This window comes from Ahaetulla prasina, chromosome 1, assembly GCF_028640845.1.
Source record: "Ahaetulla prasina isolate Xishuangbanna chromosome 1, ASM2864084v1, whole genome shotgun sequence".
Lineage (NCBI taxonomy): Eukaryota > Metazoa > Chordata > Lepidosauria > Squamata > Colubridae > Ahaetulla > Ahaetulla prasina.
The window spans coordinates 342,311,622-342,331,575 of record NC_080539.1 but is presented as its reverse complement, the minus strand read 5'-3'; the positions used below and the strand labels follow the sequence as shown (position 1 = coordinate 342,331,575).

General features: G+C 38.3%; 1 protein-coding gene across 2 annotated transcripts in view; it reads right to left on the bottom strand.

Annotated features, from left to right (window-relative positions):
• The window catches only part of LOC131187968 (protein AHNAK2-like), a 62,403-nt gene that overhangs the window by 40,904 nt on the left and 1,545 nt on the right, over positions 1-19,954 (bottom strand). Inside the window, exon 1 of one of the 2 annotated variants that reach the window (XM_058162838.1) lies at positions 2,481-2,537. The exons of the other annotated variant lie outside the window; for it this stretch is intronic. The gene's annotated coding sequence lies outside the window, so the exon portion shown is untranslated. Of the gene's footprint in view, positions 1-2,480; positions 2,538-19,954 lie in introns of those variants that run through there. 2 annotated transcript variants of the gene reach the window in all.

Here is a 19,954-nt window from a genome sequence, read left to right as displayed (position 1 = left end):
TTAGATCTGATTGTCCAAAAGTATTCTGGAAAATACAGGTATGGGAACACAGCCATGCCTTTTCCCTGGGATTAGTATGAGCTACTTTGAGGTGTTTCAGACTAGTATTATGTTTGCATTCCTATGTGCTTTGAATCACCTTCTAGAGCAGACCTGCACAATTTATAGAGGGGGAAAACGCCACGTTGATAAATTAAAAATTCTGAGCCGAAAAGGAACACTAGGTGCACCAAACAGTGATTACGAGACCGCCTGCTGCTCTATGCCTCAACCCGTACGTCATAGAGACATTCAGGGTGCCGTCCGCCAAACAGTGTCGGCTGGCGGCTGGCGGCCCCCAGGAGTAGGGCCTTCTCTGTGGGAGCATCAACGCTCTGGAATGAACTCCCCCCTGGCCTACGTCAAGTGCCTGATCTTCGGACCTTCCATCGTGAGCTAAAAACATACTTATTTATTCAAGCGGGACTGGCATAATAGTTTGATTTTAAATTGGGGTTTTATTAATATTCTTAAATATTTTAAATTTAATTTTAATTATTAGCCGTTTTTGTAATTTTGATATGTTTTAATTTGTTTTAATTGTACATATTTTGTATTTTATCTCCGGCTGTACACCGCCTTGAGTCCTTCGGGAGAAGGGCGGTATAAAAATTCAATAAATAATAATAATAATAATAATAATTTGGCGTCTAGCAGTGCTGGAGTCAACAGTAGCAGTGAGACATTGGAGCTGTTCAGCAGTGCATCTTTTGGGCTGGTGGCAACAGTGGTGGTAATTTTATTGGTTTTTAAAAAAAGCATCAGGAGACTGCTTGGCAGACCGCATGTTCTTTAGACCTGTTTCAGAGATTGAATCCAAGGCACTGCCTAGTTCCAATAAGGGCTGCATCTACTAGAAAAAGCAGCATAGTGTTTTGCAACATTTTTGAGGACTAATAAATGAATGATTGTCTAACCTTCTGTGGATTACCAGGGTCAGCACTATTTTTTTGAAACAGATCCATAATTCAGAAGTGTGAACAGACCCCACTTAACTGACTGTTATGCAGCAATAGCACCTCTTAGAAATTAAGCAAACTCTGGGCAATGTCAGAGAGAAAAAAATGTGTTTATAGCTCCCTGCCAGTTTCTGACTCATGCTTTTGTTTGTTGCTATAGAACCAGCCACAAATCCATCAGTCGAAAGGCATGCTTATGACCAACTTTGTGTCTCTGAGGTCTGAAAAATGGAAATTAAGGAAACAATACAAGGAGATGAAAAAGGAAACGCCTACTTAGGCACCAAATCTATTGAAATCTTAAATGAAGAGAGTGAGAAGTATTTAAGGATGGGAATAAAAAGAAGAGAGAGAGAGAGAGAGAGAGTATATGGCTTTTCCTTTCTAATCTTTGTTTTAGAAAAGGAAAACGGAAAATTAATTTATAACATAGAATCTGTAGAAAGCAGTTGATAACGTTTGTTACTGCTATTCTAGGTATTTCTCAGACCAAAAAAGCAACTTCTGATTTTCTTCTGGCTCGACTGCTACTGACTGTCCCCCTGCAGTCTACCTGGCCTCTGAAGGGCTAGGGTGGCACAGATCTACTGAACTTTTGGGCAGTAGCATGGCAGCACTGAAACAACCACACATTTGCCAAATTTCAATCCCATGGAACTCTCATTAGATTCTGTAAACTAGCTCATCTGAAGTTTCAAATTGTTGAATTTTTGGTTCAAAATTATGAACAGACCCCACTGTTTGACCCAATTAAAGTTACAGACATGAGAGTTTCAGTAGAATAGAAATAAGCTACTTGAGGGTGCTAATATCTAGATCAGTGTTTCTCATGCTGGCTGGGAAATTCTGGGAATTCACATATCTTCAAGTGGCCAAGTTGAGAAACACTGATCTAGATGAACAGATAAAGATTCTTTTAGACACAGCTTTAATTTTCAGTTATAAATGTCTTAATGGAATCTATCTTTTCTCATACATTGGAGAAACAGTTAAGTATAAGATGGAATTGTGTGGAACATCAATTGTAGATATGATTCTACAGTAAAGAGCAATTAAGCTTCCCCCCCCTAGCATTTACCTGTTGATATAGATTTTGTACAAAAAGCCTTGTAACAAGGGCTTGTTATTGTGGTTTCATTTTGAAATAAAACTCTATTTGCACTTACAAACTTTCTGCCAGAGACATTGTTACACATAAAGGGAAAAACTAACAGTTCTTTGTTGACCTTAACTTTGGTTTTCCCAGATTTTTCCCTATGGTGTATTCCCAAATTAACTTCCGAACCAAGCATACCAAACTGTCCCCAGTCATTCTCTTGGGGACAGTTTCATCAGGTCTGTGTTTGGTCAGCTTTTTGACATTGGAGATGTCCTGCCTTTGGAGTCATTTTTCATTATCGTATTTTTAAAAGTGATTTTTTTCTTGTTAAAAATATAGATTGATGTGCTATAAAGGCAAGAAATGAACTTAAAAAGTCATACATCGGATGAACAGGTTATTCCTACAGGAATGTATATGTTTCAACTGGGACAGTGGTTCTCAACTTGTGGTCCACGGACCACTGGGCATCTGTGATATCCTCACAGGAGGTCCACGAAGGTTTGAAGAAATGTTACGGTTTAACTCTTGAGTTAAGTCTTGGTGGTCCATGGCCATGATCCTCGGCCACAAAAGATATTTAAAAGGGGGTCCATGGTGAAGAAAACGATTGAGAACCATTGAGCTAGGATATCGCTGGAATCCACTTGATCTGAAGCAGAACAAATGGTGAAAGAGAATTAATTCTGCTGCCCAAATTTTTAAAAATATCTTGTGCAACCTGCTTTTTAAAAAAATAAAATCCAGAAATACCAGAAATGCAGCTCTTATGGGTGCCTTCCTTGGAATTTTATTGCTGGCAGCTTTTTTAGCCAGGGTGAATAATACTATCTCATAGAAGTTATTCTGTTGTCAAAAGGACAAGGAGATGTAGTCTATAGATGCTTTATTATTTCCTTATAGGTAGGTTGTACAATTGTACAATTTCAATTTTATAGCATATGTCTTAGACCTCTCCTACTTCTGACAAGAGCCCTATTTAAATCAAAGCAGCAAATTCTTCCAGGGGCAACATGGCTTGTGACTAGCATAGCTAATGCCATTACTTTAGAACAGTCCTGTCCAACTTTTGACCGACAAAGAAGAACGCTATTCCCCAGCTGAATATGTTGCTTTTTATCTTTGCAGCTCCAAGCTAGCATCAGAAACAATTTTCTTGAGCCTCTGGAAGTCTGCCAGCCATAAAGGCATTTATTATTTAGTGCCTAGATTTATCACTTTACTTTATATAATTATCTGGTCTTTCCAGTAAAAATAGTGCCCCCAAATGAAATATGAATGTACAAATTATAATTAATCTTACAAAGTACCTGGAAATATGATTAAGAAGATCTGTGTTAAAGAAAGAAAAAGCAGCTTCAGCTGTTAAAATCTTCTTTGGTTTTAAAATCAAAACCCTTTGATAAAGGAAAACAACTTTATTTTGCTGGAAATAAAAGTATGAAGCTATCTGCCCCCAACAATCAACTATTTTTAAGCATGCTTCTTGTCTTCATGTGTGCCATATACATATATACGTATACATAAAAGTAAATTTAGCAAAGCACAAGTAGGTAGACCAAAGAGGAGGAAAAGTGTGTGTATGTTCTTCTGTTCCATTAAGCACATTTTAAATTATACAAATATTAAATGCTGCAATCAGAATACATTATGTAATGTCAATAAATGTCATTTCTTGATGTATGTTTTTGAGGAATCTCATTATTTTTGTCTTCACTTTTCACTTCCTGTCAACTACATAGCAGTACAAATTGAAGCTAACCACTCCAGATGAATTTGGAGAGGAAGAAATGTATACATATTTTTAATCTATAAACCAAAGCACCATCTCAACCATGAGGGAGTTATGAGTGTAAATTGGGTTCTTGGAGAATATGGAAATTAGCTCAAACGAAAGCACAAGTTATGGAGAAATATCTTAATGTATCTTGTCTATTTGCTGATGCTTCCTATTCATCCTGCATTGTTTTATACCAAATAGCTTATTGATTTTAATTTGGATATTCCTGAATGCGTCACCTTCAAAAGGTTGTAAGGATGGGATACACTAAATAGCAAAGATTTAAAATATAACAGTACAATCTCTAAATGCCTCAAGAAAGTTAATACTATATCAATCACTATTAAAAATTCTGTATTCTATTTGTAAAAAGTAATTTTTACAATGTGTATGCAATAATAAAGTTTGGATCTCATGAAATCTTGGCATTTTTGTGTTAAATCTGACAAAATTATAGTGATTTCACTTGATTTTATATGCGACCCAAGAGACAGGTTCCAGTGGATATTCTGGATCTACTTTACCAAATAGTAGAATGCAACTAAGGTGCCAGTCATCTCTTATTCTATAGCTAGGGGACTTTTCTCTTCGGGAGAAGGGTGGTATAAAAATTTGATAAATAAATAAATAAATAAATAAATAAATGTGTCATTAATAAATGCACTCATTTAAGCTAAGGAAAAAGAGAAGGGCCTTTTCTGATTATCTCAAAACATGAACATGTTTCTTCCGTATTTGTGGGTGGTTCTCGGTGATATTTGTGACAGATCCCCTCATTTCAACCCTAAAGATATTCTCCTTTATCTAGTAATTGTGCCTAGCCTTTTGCCTAGAGTAGATGCTTTCTAGAGAAATAACAAGCCAACTCTTAGTTGTAGTATCTTAATTTAAATTATAGCAATTATTTCCACACTTGCAACTGAATATACTATTTGAATGCCAGTTCATTTATTTCTAGTTTCTTTTTCGCATTTCTTCTTTTTTGCTGATGAATTAATCAAATGATGCTGTGTATTCTGCCCAGGGTACTTTAAAGCTGGATATACACTCAATTTAAGATCTATGTTTATATTGTGAATCATTCCACCACATAAAACTAATATTAGAATCTAATATTAGCACCTTGTATGCATCAGCACTTTTTACCCATAGAAAGAGGCATAGGTATTTATTATAAGGTTGCAATTAAGAGCATGTGCTGAATACAGAGGAAGAGAAGCAAATATAAACAGCCTCAGGAGAAGGATTATTACAAAGGTAAAAGGCACCAAGGTAGCAGAACACGAAGCATTAACCATTCCATTCTCAACAGTCAATGGTATTTTGAGTTTGGTTCCCATGTGGCCAGTTTAAATATGGACACTGTAAATTGCATAGTGGTCTTACACTTAATATGCACAGCAACTTCCTGGCTCCTAATAATAGTCTTTGCCCCACATTATAACTCCCAGGATGTTCTTCCCTCCCATCCTGAATTGTTTCTGCAGAACTAGGAAGATGATTGAAATAAAGATAAAGCATCCTTTCTGGTGATTTTTTTTTTTTGTTTACATTTATACCCCGCCCTTCTCCGAAGACTCAGGGCGGCTTACAATGTATAATGCAAGATAGCCATGTATATTTTTGTACCATGATAGGGAAATGTTGTTATTCTCATCTTCCAAGATGGTCCTTCAAATGTCTGGTCTAGTCTACAGCTATGGGCTTTCCACTTGACAATAAACAATATTTTACTACCTCTGCTTTTTTAGAATGCCTGGACCTCAGCCTACTTTATTCATTGGTTATGATAGTGTTTCTCAGCCGTGGCAACTTTAAGACAGGTAGAGTTCAATTCCTAAAATTCCCCAGCTAGCCATGTTGCCAAGTAAGAAATACTGAGTTATGGGCATGGAGATGGTGATGGCCTTTGATTGTATGGACTGAGTCATGTTGTGAAAAAAGGTGTTTCATGGATGACCACAATTTGTACTCAGTCTGGACAAAAGCCTTGCTTGTACTCATAAAAGAAGATGCTTCTTGAAGCACCTGATGGCTTGTTAAGAAAACAGTGGTCCATTATGTCAGGGGTCTTCAACCTTGGCAACTTTAAGACTTGTGGACGTCAACTCCCAGAATTCCTCCACAAAGCAAAGCTGGCTGAGGAATTCTGGGAGTTGAAGTCCTCAAGTCTTAAAGTTGCCAAGGTTGGAGACCCCCTGCATTATGTCTAATCTGGCTCCAAAATGTATAAAGGTGAGGAGCCAGGGAAGGAGGCAAGGAAAGAAAACTGGCTTGAAAGGAGCATGTGCAATTGTGAATGGGCAGTAAATGCTCAAGAAAACACTCACTGGCATTCAAATCCATTCTTGAAAGGGGCTCTTTCTTTTAGAAAACAAGAGTCATGGACAAAAAATCTCCATAGGTTTCCAAAAATTAATCAAATGATCTACTTAAAGTATTTCTGTACTGCCTACCAGAGCAAAGCGCTTCCAAGACAACTTACAAAGAGTAAATACATTAACTATATATTTAAAACATGATGTATCTGAATTGAAGATGGATTGGCAATAAATTGATTTTCAGAGGCTTATTTGCTGAGTCTGTAGTTGATATCTTTTTCTAATGGCTTTTCTCATATTTGATGGAATATGATCTGTCTCCAGTGACTACAATTTCTCTACCACCAAATAACTTCTTTAACTGCAGAACTGCAATACCCATTGTAGCTTCTTTCTTACCTGCATAATACAGGTAGTACTCAACTTATGACCACAACTAGGACTGCAATTTATGTGGCTAAGTGATGCACTCGTTAAGTGAGTGGGGCTTGATTTTATGACAGGGGTCTCCAACCTTGACAACTTTAAGACTTGTGGACTTCAACTCCCAGCTTTGCTGGCTGAGGAATTCTGGGAATTGAAGTCCACAAGTCTTAAAGTTGCCAAGGATGGAGACCCCTGTTTTATGATAATTGTGGCTGGTGTTATTAAGTGAATCTGGCTTCCCCCATTGACTTTGCATGTTGGAAACTAACTGGGAAGGTTGCAAATGGTAATCACATGACCACAGAAAAGTGCAATGAAATTCTTCAAGAACAGACTATGATACTGTTAGAATATTTCATTCATTCCAACAAACATCTTTACATAAAGACTATAAGGACAAAGACTGAAAGAGATGTATTATGAAGAAAGTTGAAAACATGTAGTACTTTAAGTGAAACCAAAAATGCACTAAAAGATCATCAATCTCAAGGAATAATCAAACTGGGAATAAAGAAAAAAGAAAACCCCAGAAATCTTATATTCAGCTCTATGCAAATAAACTTTAGATGGAAATCCAGGCCAGGTTTATACGTGTCTATTTAAAACCTTGCACCTTAATACAATAACTCAAGCACCAGAACTGCTTGAGTTTATTACTCAGATTTGTTAACAGGTCACTTTTTAAAAATATTGGCATTGCTTTCTTGACTTTTAATAGCTGCAAGTCCTTGTTCCCACATCTCTTCTTAACTGAGTTTATTTAGCTATTTAGTTTCTTCAATATTTGGCTTTGGTTAGAGGGACATAAATATTAGTTTCTGAGATTAAGATAGTGAGAAACACTGGTAACTTTACATGTTTATGATAGAACAAAGTATTATAGTGATATAAAGCAGTACAGACTGTTTCAGGCTGAAAATCCTAGCATCACTTCTTAAACTCTCCAATTTAAAGACCTTGTTAAAATCTCGAGACCTTGGTTGAATTCATACACCCTAATAAGACCCATTGACCAATATGTATATGTCAAATTCTTATATTACCATTTATACAGTATCTAGAATAAATTCTATTGAAAATAGTTCCTAAACTATAGCAAATCTTTGCTTCAAATTATATTTTCTGTAATTCCAAACCACTCAACTTCCAATGATGTGTTAAATTTAACCACCTGAAAATAAACACTTTGTCTTCTTCAGCTGACAAACACACCCCTGGAAATGCAGCTGCCAAATTATGTTAGCAACACCAACGTAGAAGGATAAAACCGTTGATATGGCGTTAAGCTTCATACTAGGCCAGTACTATTGTACAGCATCCTTGCATAGCGATGGCGAAATTATTTGCTCTGAAATAAATATGATTTATTTATTTATTTATTCTCATAAATGCTGTATTTTAATGATTGGAATGGGCTCCCTTACCAGAGTGAAAACAGTTCTGCTAACTGAAAAATGAATCACCTTTTTCCTGTCCTAAGGGAAAGGCACATTTTAAGATCTTGTATTTTCCAAAAGTCCGTATAAACATTTGCTGTACTTATTTTTTTGTGTCTTAGGACCTTCTGCATTTGGCTGATATTAGGAATGGGAAATACAGGGCTGTTGGGAACAGGAAATATGGACAATTAAATAGAAATTACAGCAATTTAAAACTGTGTTTTGGATTTTTTGCTGGTAGAAGGCACTGAATCAAACTGTTGAACTTGTAGAAATGCCCATAATCAATTGAGACAATCCTCAATTCCATGTTCTCCATCCATTTATGGGTATGATATTCCATATACAAGATTATAAAGAGATTTAAGGATGTTTCAAGCTAGTCTGTGGCATCATACTAGTGCTTTGGGAATGTGCAAGCCACAATCTGAATTGCAGATGACAGATACTGCTGCAGAAGTTTGAACAACCAGTACCTGAGGGTGAAGCTGTGTGTTGCAACTTTTGTGCTTTAAAGGATTGCATCACCTTTTTCCAGTTCTTGGAAAACTGAGTGAGAGTGAGAGCTATTAAGCAATGGCACAGTCTACCTACATTTGTAGGTATTCCATCTGTGAAGATTTTTGAGAAAAGTTTGGACGGCCATTTGTCTGAGATGGTATGAGGATTCCTGCATTGGGCAAGGGGTTAACAGTCAAAGAACACCAAGATCTCTTCCAGCCCTATGAAGCTACAACTTCTGTAAGAACTGAAGTCATTTCAGGATTGCAATTAAAAATATTATATATTTAGAGGGCTTTCTATCCCTGGTGCTGCATTATGCACATGTGTTTCTGAGACAATTGCATGGTTAGTGACCACTCAGCTGGTTTTTAGAATGAGTCCCATACTGCAGGGATGGGAAACATTTAGGGGTCAGGGACCACATATCTTTGCCTTTATAGAAAATTATTCAGTGATGACATGGTGTAGCTGGATTAGATAAAATAATCTCTTTTTTTCAATTTTGTTTTAGGGGTTGGGTTATTGGCTTTAGGATAGAATTGGAGCATCATCCTCTGGGAAGTACAGATGCTTCCATTCTCCACAAAAACTCCAGATCCTGAAAAAATGGTCCAACATTACCCACAAACAATGATTTCAAGCCATTTGAGAGGTGGGAGATTTTAAGAAAGGAAATAAGAGTAGTTTGACTCTCAGATATTTCCTGTTCTAAACCCCATCCCTAAAGCCCTGGAGGGGGGAAAATGGCAAAACAGAGATTGGGGTTTGCAACCATTCGGGAGGTTTTGGAAAAGACCTGCAGAGGGAGATTTGGAGGTGTCTCCTAGTAGACTCTTTCTCTCATGCCCACTGTTAATTTTGAAAACAAAATGTAAAACCACAATATTTTACTTCTGAAATGTGATTTTGGGGTGTTGGGGTTCTTTAAACTGGATACACTCAGCATGCAGGTCATGGATTGCCCACGGTTGCTGGGCCACTAGGGCTGATCAGTCTATTATATAGATTAAATATGGATCCACTACAATTTCTATAGCAATCCAGTCCACTGTACTTTCCAGTGCTTGTTGGAAACTTAGCTGGTGCTTGAAATTTGAGGAGTAGAGAGTTAAGTGTTTATCTTTTGGTACAACTTATTCAGAAGAATCTGCAGCATGTGGTAAAAAAAATGAAGATGGTGGCCACATAAAAAAGAGGGAAGCACTATTGTGGCTGCCAGCTTGATTTTTTTGCCCACAGGGACACCTCTGGCCCTACTTCTATGGTTCAGAAATAGCTGCCTCTTGTTGCCAGTGGCATCCAGTCAAAGCCAGGGTGAGATTTGCCTCTGAGCTCACAACAGAAAGGCTCCAGTATGGCCTTCAATCTTTTAAAAAAGCAAAGCAGGCCATAGTCTGCTGCATGAATAGTCCACAGCCATGGAAATTTCTAGGCAGTTGCTCATAGGAGGATGGTAGATAGATAGCCTGAAGCAGCTGGCAGAAGTTTGGACAACTGCAGTGGGCAGACTCTGTGACCATTAATTAGAAGCAACCACTAGATGGCAGCAGAGATACAGAAGACTCCATTACTGTATAAGAGAACTCTCTACTGCCTTTTTGCAGTTGCCTGCAATTGCAGCCCAGTTTTGGCAGTCCTAGGGCAACATAACCTGCCAGAGTCTTCAAAAGAGTATCCTGAGCCACCACTGCTATTCTTTCTTGAGAATGTTGTACCAGCCCTGAACAGTAACAATCCCTCAAATGGAGTCAACAGTTCTGTCTGTCTGTCTGCCTATTTTCTATCCATCCATCCATCCATCCATCCATCCATCCATCCATCCATCCATCCATCCATCCATCCATCCATCCATCCATCCATCTATCTATCTATCTATCTATCTATCTATCTAGTTTGTACAGCTGCCCATTTCACATGAAAGTGACTTTGGGTGGCATATAACAACTAATAAAAAATACATAAAAATCACAATTTAAGAAATAACTATAAAAAGGCACCCAGAACAAGAGAAGATGATATTAATGATAGTAAGGGAATGATTGCAAAATGTCCTTGGACCCCAGGACCTTCAGCCTGATAACATAGTCAAAGCTTGATTATGCCCATCTCCTGCACAAAAACATTGTGAATTGCGGTCATGTGACCACATGTGACCTGGTGGCTCAACAGGCTAAGTAGTCTGTTATTAACACAGCTGCTTGCAATTACTGCAAGTTCAAGTCCCACCAGGCCCAAGGTTGACTCAGCCTTCCATCCTTTATAAGGTAGGTAAAATGAGGACCCAGATTGTTGGGGGCAATAAAAGCTGACTTTGTACAAATGGATGAGACTATTGCTTAACACAATGTAAGCCGCCCTGAGTCTTCGGAGAAGGGCGGGATATAAATTCAAATTAAAAAAAAGATGTTGCAAATGGCTGTAAATGTGAACTGTGCCAAGAACCCAACATGTGATCACATGGCTGCAGAGGGAGGGCATTAGAACTTCAAATTTGGGGCATAAGTAGCCCTGGGGTAGTTTGTTATAAATCCAAATGGATGCCAAGCAACCTGTCATAAGTCGAGGACTACCATTATTCCCCAAGGCAACCCTCAACATGTTCTTAGGTCATTCCACCCCAAAATTGGAGCAGGATTCTACTACTTAATTATGTTTCAGAAGCTCCTAAATTTCTTTATTTCCCCCAAGCCAGGATCTCTTTGATTTTTAATTAGAAGGAAGAAATGATTCAATCTATGCCTGAAGAGGGATTGTATTAACTATATTTAAAATGTCATTATGGTCAAATGAAATAAAATGAAATTTAATCTAATAATCTTTGCTGTCAACCATTAGTGTGAGGCATTTCACTCAAAAGTCCAGTGTGGTTTTCAGGCAAGACCAGAAGGTTAAAATTTCAATTCAAAGCTTCTCCAACTAGAAAAATATTGAATAATATGACCAGCAAGAGTTGGTGGCAACTAATTTAGTGATATGCAATGTGTAAGAGAAACAACATAGGCTCTCTGAACACAGTCTAAAACAGGGGTCCCCAACCACTAAATTCATAATTTTAAATCCCACGGATCACTAATATGATTTGCCTAATGACCAGCTGGGTGAGCGTAGCTAGGTGGTCATGTGATTGGGTGGGCGTGACCAAATCGATGTCACTCACGTCGAGGGGCGCCTCACCGGCCTCTACCCACCCCTCCCCTGCCAGCCACTCCTCGCCTGCCCGCCCAGGCTTCTTAGGGCCCCAACAGGAAGCAGTCGCTGGAGCTAAGCAGCCACCACGAGAAAAAGTTGGCAAAACAACTGGCTCAGTTCAAATTGGATCTGATCAAGAAGGAGGTCAGCAGAAGCACCTCACTGAGGACTAGGAGCATAGGTTTTCCAAGCAGAGAGAAGACCTACAGGAGTGCAAGGTACCTGGAGGCTCAGCGGGCTGAGAGGTCAGCCAGTTCCAGGCCATGATGCAGTCCCACTGGAACAAGGCCTTCCACTCTTTGTCACCAGCAATACTTCCCTCAAGCCTTTGCCCAAAGCCCCCCACCAGCAGACCCCAAGTCAGAATTTCTGCCCCCCTCCAACCCACACAAAAAGACCCCAAAGGGGAGACTCTCTGCAGCAACACAAACGTTCATTGCATGTATCCGAGCCAGAGGACCAGTTGGTGTCCGCTGGTCTAAAACACTTGCAGACGTTAATCTGTTGGGTCCCTAATTTACTACTGGAATAATATATCCAAATAGTGAAGCATCTTGGTGAAGCTGTTGCTTCTTCCAGCCAAATCAAACAAGGAGACCAAATGACATTTCAGAAAGTCATATGGATGTGAGGCTTTCACTTGTTGACTTTATGTGAACAATGACTGCATTGTTAATATATGAATGAACGCATCAAAATTAAATGGGACAGAGATGCAGGAACTCAACCATATCTACAAATCCAGCAGAGTTTAATATTTGCAGATTGGGGTGTTGATGTATAGGATTGAATGTAGTATTTGCTACCTTGCAGTGTTACCCCAGCAGCTACCGCTCCTTTTGTTCGTGGCCATAACGCTTGGAATTTGGAAAGTGAAAGTCCCAGTCCATTAATCAGAATATCAGGTTGGACTTGAGACCGCGTTAGTGCTCTCTGTTTCTGTGAAACATTTTTTTAAACAAGATGTACCAGGTCACCCACAACCTCAGAAATTAAGGAACAATAAGCTCTCAATTCAATAGCTCATGGTCCTTATTCATTCTAGGGAATAATTGACGTCCTCATTTAGCAGACACTATTCAGACCAACAACTCAATTGTTAAACACCATGGCAGCTAAGTGAAGCAGTGACCGTGCTTCGGATTATACTTTACCTCTCCTTTATTTTCCAGACCTGCAAAAATTGCCAATGAGGATTGGTCACAAACTTACTTTTTTAAAATCGCCGTTGTAATTGGGGTAACCAATATCATTGCTGTATGAGGCCAGTCATTAAATAAGGACTACTTGATGATACAAACCTGCTTTCCAAGCTAAGCCTAACCAACCTGTCTGAATATATTTTAATCTTTTATTGATTTTATTGATTGTGATTCCTCAAATCCCAAATTTGGATGCACAGAAATAAAATGTTGATCTCATTGTTTGGAATAAGAACTGAACTGAATAATATATTTTAAACTGTTTTCCACTGTCAGAAAAGTTAAAAGAACAGTTCCAGAGGAAACTGTCAACTTTCTTTCCAATCTAATTCACTACACAGGAAAAGCTGTTGTAGTGAACACTGGAATGTTGCCATCTTTGATGAACTACTTTTAAGGAGCGACTGAGATAATCTTTACCACACTTTACTGAGAGAACATTAAATTAGCCCTCCAGCCAGAGAAATGAATTCTCTTTATGAAAGTGCCATACAAAAAACATTTAGCAACCCACCCTGCCCCGGATATCAAAGAAGCCAGCTTCATCGGTTACTCAACAACATCACCCCAAAATTAAATGCCAAAACAAATGCAGCTCGCAAGAAGTGTGAAGGTGGATTGTTACTCTCAGGACAATCTTCTCCAGAGGCCTGTCCGACAGGCACAGCACGGAGGGACTTTGATGAGTGTTAATCATTTCTCTTGATTAAGAGAAATGGAGGAGAAACCACCTGGAGAAAGGCACTGTCAGCAGCAGCCTCTTCATTTGCGGATATTTATTTATTTGTTTAAAATACTTATAGAGCCACCAATCTTATAACCAAACTCTGGGCGGCTCCCAGTCAAAAGTTAAAACAATGCAAGAGCCATATTAACATTGTAAAACCAACGCATTAAAAACAAAAACCTGGCGCCCAGTCATACTTTTTTAGGTGCAGTCACCTAATGACTTGGGGGGAAGGCCAGATCTCCAAGGCTTTAAGGAAGGCTAGGAACTAGGTAGAGCTTTGCCAGACTTTGGGGAGAGTGTTCCATAGGACAGGGGCTGCCATAGAAAAGGCATGCTTCCTAACTCCCATTAGATGGCAATATTTAGGGGAAGGGATTAGGAACTTGCCCATCATATATGACCTGGTTCCATCTATGGCTTTAAAGGTGATGGCTAACACTTTAAATTGTACCCAGAAAGAAACCGGAAGTCAGAGCAGCTTGTACACAAAAGTGTTACATGAACAAACCTAGCCCCCCCCCCTCCGCCCCATGACTGCCATTACATTACCGCTGAAATTTCAGTCTTCAAGGGCAGCCCCTTGTAGTAATCAAAATAGAATAGTTTAAACTATGAGACTAGTTCAGCCCCTTGGATCCTTTAGGAAACTAAAAGGACTGTAGAATCTGTCTTTTTTCCTAAAGCATTTGGGGAGGAAGATTTAACTGAACCAGTAGTTGTAACTCTAGATAAATTCTTAAAGTTGTTTTAACTTTAACATTGTAAGCTGCCTGGAGTCATATGAATAGGTGGCATACATATATTTCAAACAAACGAACAATAAAAAAACAATTTTAAAAAAAGCTTGTGAGGCATCCCTTCAGCAGCAATTTTTAATAAGATCAAGGAGTTCATAATGGGATATTTTATTTGTCGACCCTGTGCTGAATTGCTGAAAAGGACAGCATTTAAAATAGCAGCGGGATTACTGGCAAGAGAGGCAGTTTGGGGTAGTGGATAAGGCACAAGGCTAGAAACCGGGAGACTGTGAATTCTAGTCCTGTTTTAGGCACAAAGCCTTTTTAGTTGGTGGATCTGTAAGCAATAAGATTAAATCTCCACAGGCAACGATTTCTGCCCTTTAATTGCTTCAACATCATCAAAATAAAACAAATTTTAAAATGGGATTTATCCGCAACCAGTTAGTTACATTTACCTAAGCTTTTTTTTAAAAAAAATGAGTTTATCAAAGAACTTGATGGAATGGCACCTGCCAGGCCTTGCTAGTTCTTATTCTTCCCTTTATCGGATTCTAAGGGCTGCATGATTAGCTCATTTGGCTGTCTGCTGTCTGTTTCATTGGCTTAAGAAGTTCAAAGAGGACAAGATATAATAATGATGAAGGAAATTCCTCCTAAAATGTTAAGAAAGAGAAAAGAATTGCCTTTTTAGTGGATGAGCTTAAGAAACATCAGATATATTTTAGATTCCAGCTGGCCTAACAGTGAATTATAAAGGAAGAAAGTATTTTCTTAATACAGTTTTTAAAGCACGAGATTTCTACACTAATGTATTAAAGATTGGGAACCCTTTATCGATAGATTTTAAGTTGAATGGTGAATAGATGGTGGAAAATATGTAAGATAGAAGATGAGGGGAGTGAGAATTTTTAATTTTATTATATATGATTATGGTTAATTTTTGTAAATGATTTATTTTGGATATAAATGTGTAATTTTAGGGGTACTATTTGATATATTTGAGGTATAAAGGAATAGGAAGATAGAATATTGTTTAATTTTGGAGGATAGATAGTAAAATTTAATTTGGATTAAATATTATATTTGAGAGATGGATGTAATGTTGTTATATGATTAACTAGAATTTAATTGTTATAACTGATATATTTTGGATAAGTTATAGGTGTAATTTTAATAATATTATTTGATATAAGTAAGGTAAAGTGAAGATTTTAATTATTACAATTGATATATTGTGGAGATAATATAGGATTAATAATAATATTTGTAATCTGATTTGATGTATGTAAATGATACCAAAGATATGAAAAGATGGATTATTGTTTATCTTTGGAGGTTGGACAGTAAAATTTAAGAAATTAAGTTGGAAATATGAACTATTCTTGAGAGACTGCTTAAGGAAGAAAGACATTTCAGAAGAATCCTTGGTGAATATTGGAAGATGGAACGTTGTTTTGGTACTGATTGATGAAGGTTGGATATTAAAAACTATGTACTTTAATGAAGAACAAATACGAACTCAATTGGAAATTTCTGAGATCGGGGAGTCGAGGTTTTAAGGAGTGACTATGGATTATGATTTGTGTTATATTTTAATTTTTGACTGTTAGTTTTATACCCTGTATTCGGTTCTGGGAAGTCCCGGCGGGTGGGGGAGGAGGGAAGGGAGGGGAGGGGGATGAGGTAGAAAATGGATTGATGGTTAATGTACAGAGATGATTGAAGATGTATAATCAATGTAAGATCGGAGCTGCCTGGCTACCATTTCAGAATGATGGGAAGGAAGGAAGTAGAAGAGAGAAGGAGGTAGGAAAGAGAAGAGGAGGAAGAGGAAAGGAAGGAAGAGGGATAGAAGAGGGAGAAGAAAGGAGTAGGGAGGAAGGAGGAGAGGAGGTAGATAAGAGAAGGGGAAGATGGTTGTGGAAAGTAGAAGAAGGTAAAGAAGGGAAGAGAGTTAAAGGAAGGGGGTGGTGACCGGGCAGGTCCGATTAATTGTATATGATGGTACATTAAATATGTTATTGGATATGAATGTTAAAATAAAACTTTAAAAAAAAAAAGAAGTTCAAAGAGGGAGAATGAAAGGTTGTTTTATGGAGAGGCTGCAATCGCAGAGCTGGACCAGCAGGATTCAGCCAGCTGGCTGATCAGCTGAAAAGAACCCATGCTATGGTTTACTAGGATCTTGAATTCTGCTAGAAGCTGTGAGCATTCTAGTAGCCTATGAAGAAAACTCACTTTGATAAAAACAATCATGTACTTGATACTGTAGATTAAGGTTGTACAGCAGTATAGCATAGAAGGGCAAATTTCTTCAGCAGCAGGTGAATCCAAGGAAAAAAAAACACCTTTCTTTTTAAGGTATTCCTGACAGGCACTATGTGCACTCTAAATCTGGGTCTCTGCACAACCTCTAAACTTCTCCATATAATTAAATTGGGATAATTACTTTTTATAGATGCTAAATTCTGGTTGGCTGGTTTTCCGTTGATATTTTGCCTGCAATAGGGCAAAGCAGAGAAGGACTTGATGTTCCCAATCACAGATTATAGTTGTAACATAATGTTCTCTGTCAACTCAAGTCTTCACCAGATGTATCCATCCACATTAATATGCATTATGATAGAAAATATATTGGGACTTCTGGCTGACTTGCTCAAAATAGTTACATGAGACAGGAAGTAGAACTACAATATTTATATAACCAAACAGTCTGAATATTACTATAAAATATACTAAATGCAAACTGAGAACATGCAGTTGTCAAGTCAAATTTCTGTAAAAAAAACCTAGCTAATGAATGCCACAGAGCAGGGGTCTCCAATCTTGGCTACTTTAAGCCTGGAGGACTTCAACTCCCAGAATTCCCCAGCCAGCTTTGCCTCAGAGTGTCCAGCTCTATAGCCTTCAGAAAATAGAAGAGAAGGAAGAGAATGTATAAATAGGCATTCAACCAGTATGCACCCAGGTGAAAATTTAGATTATAGCCTCATGTTTCCTTTCTTGCTTTCCTTTCTTGCGTGTATCTTTAGGCTTTCAATAAAGTCAGAAAATCATGTGAACCTGTCATCTGCTTTGATGCATGGTCAGGTTCATTTAGCAACACAGCAGGGATACAAACAGCTGAAGGGGCTATCTGTTTTATCTCCATTCACTCAGAAGAAACTTGCATTGCTTGCAATGAAACTCCCAAAGTGTAAAACCCTTGCTGCAATCCATTTCATTGCATATTAACATGGACATCAATAGTCTGTAGGGATTCTCAGTCATCCAGGTCATGGTTGTCCCAAAGGTGCTTTTTCAAGAGGCAACTGGACTTTGTTTTTTCTTTGAAAACATTTAGCTTCTTATCCAAGAAGCTTTTTTAGCTCTGACAGGATAGTGGGGTATTCTTCTTCTTATGGTATATCTGTCATTGGACATTGGTGATCATGTTGGCGATCCTATTTTTATCAATAGCCACACAAAAAAGTGCCGTTGAGTTTTGTTTTTTTAAAGCCACCCTAGGCCACCAATGATGTCTGTAAGTGCTTCCTGTAAATCATTTTTTAAGTGTACACAGTACACTATTTGGATGGAAAAGGTGAATAGAAATAAATTTTACCAGATGTAGTCACTAGGAATCAAGATCCAGTATAGGGGTTTATTTTTCCTGTAGACATGGCAAATAAAGGCTTAGATATGCTAAGTCTAACTAAATAATTATTTCAAAACTTGCTGAGCTGTTCAAATGGGAAGGAGGAGATTGAATGAGGCCTTTGCTTGCAGTGGTGCCTATGAATGGAGGGAGCCCACCAGCTTTCATTCAGTTCCAATTATGGTCCTTTACCATAATAAGAGCATAATAAGGAGCTAGGGAAGAAGATGGAACATTTTTTGTCTTCCATGTGTTCATGGTCTCCTAGTCCAGTAGCTCTAGCCACCATGGCCAACAATTAGGGATGACAGAATTTAGAGTAAATCAAGAAGTTCATACATTCTTCATTGTATGATCCAGAACAGGGCTCTCCAACCTTGGCAACTTTAAGACTTGTGGACCTAGGAGTTTGTTTGTTTTTTAAATCACTGTATTATGTCCTAAAACCGGGGTCTCCAACCTTGTCAACTTTAAGACTTGTGGACTTCAATTCCCAGAATCCCTCAGCCAGCAAAGCTGGCTGAGGAATTTTGGGAATAGAAGTCCACAAGTCTTAAAGTTGACACGGTTGGAGACCCCTGATCCAGAATATATATAGTTTGAAATGCTGAGACTGAGATTCAACTAACAGTAGTTATACCAGAACCATCGGTGCCCAATGAATATTCAGAGTGCAACTTTTTTATTGAAAAATGCCACTAATGTTTCTTCTACTAGATCTGCATCTGAAATCATAATAAAGCTCGAGATTTGTTGCATAAGGTTGCAATCTTGTTCAATTACTTAGTTATAAACCCCATTAAAGTCACAGGACTTGCTTCTGAATAAACACTAATGCAGTTGCATTACATCTCAGTTTGTCCAGTGACATGAATGAGCCTACTGTATAAGGCTATAGTCTGTCACACAATTATCTGTGAGTAAGCTCCACAGCAGACCTATTTCTGAGTAGGCATTGTGGAATTTCTGCTGTTATAATTCTATTGACCAGAACGTCAATCCCATTCAGTTGAATGGGATTTCTGAGCTAACATCTGAATAAAGCAGGCTTTGCAAATGCCTAGCTCTGGATCATTTCCAGTAAGCCAATATTTATTGCATAAATTGGTATCACATGTTTCAGTATTGCACACAGTTGTTTTTAAAACTGGGAGTGACTGTCTGCAGAGATGGAACTACGAAAGATCAAAATAAAAGGTGGCCGTGATTAATTAAGATGACAGGTATAAAGAACATAAATCTGACAATTCTTGCATTAGAAATATTTGGGGAGTCATTGCTTATAACTCCAGAAAATAAATCAGTGTTCTGATTGCCATGTGGATGAGCCAGAGGTTATGTGAGTCACTTGGTTAATGCAGATACTCTACTCTCTTTGGGGGTGTGTGTATACAGGCGGTCTCTGCCTACAGAGCCAGCTTTGCTTGTCCAGGAGATCCAGGATTCCAGAAATATAAGCAGATCACAGCTTGAGTGCCTGGAGAACTACTGCCAATGAGCATAAATCAACCATAGTCATGATGGTTAGGGAATACACATCTAACACACATCATGGAACCATCTCAGGGAAAATTGTAGATAGGACACACCTGAGCTAGAGGGAGGATTGATCTGATTGAGGATAAGACTTTTTTTCCTCCTGTGGGTTTGCATAAAGCAGTGTTTCTCAATCTTGGCAATGTCAAGGTGTGTGGACTTCCATTCCCAGAATTCCCCAGCCACCAACACCTTAAAGTCTTCAAAGTTGAGAAACAATTTCCCAAGGCAAAATGACTATGTTGCAGCCACACCTGTCACAGCCACTCTGTTTCAGCAGTTCTCTGCCTTCAGCAAGCTGTCCCAAAAGGTACAGTAGCACTTTTCTAGAGCTGGATGAGAGCTATTCATTT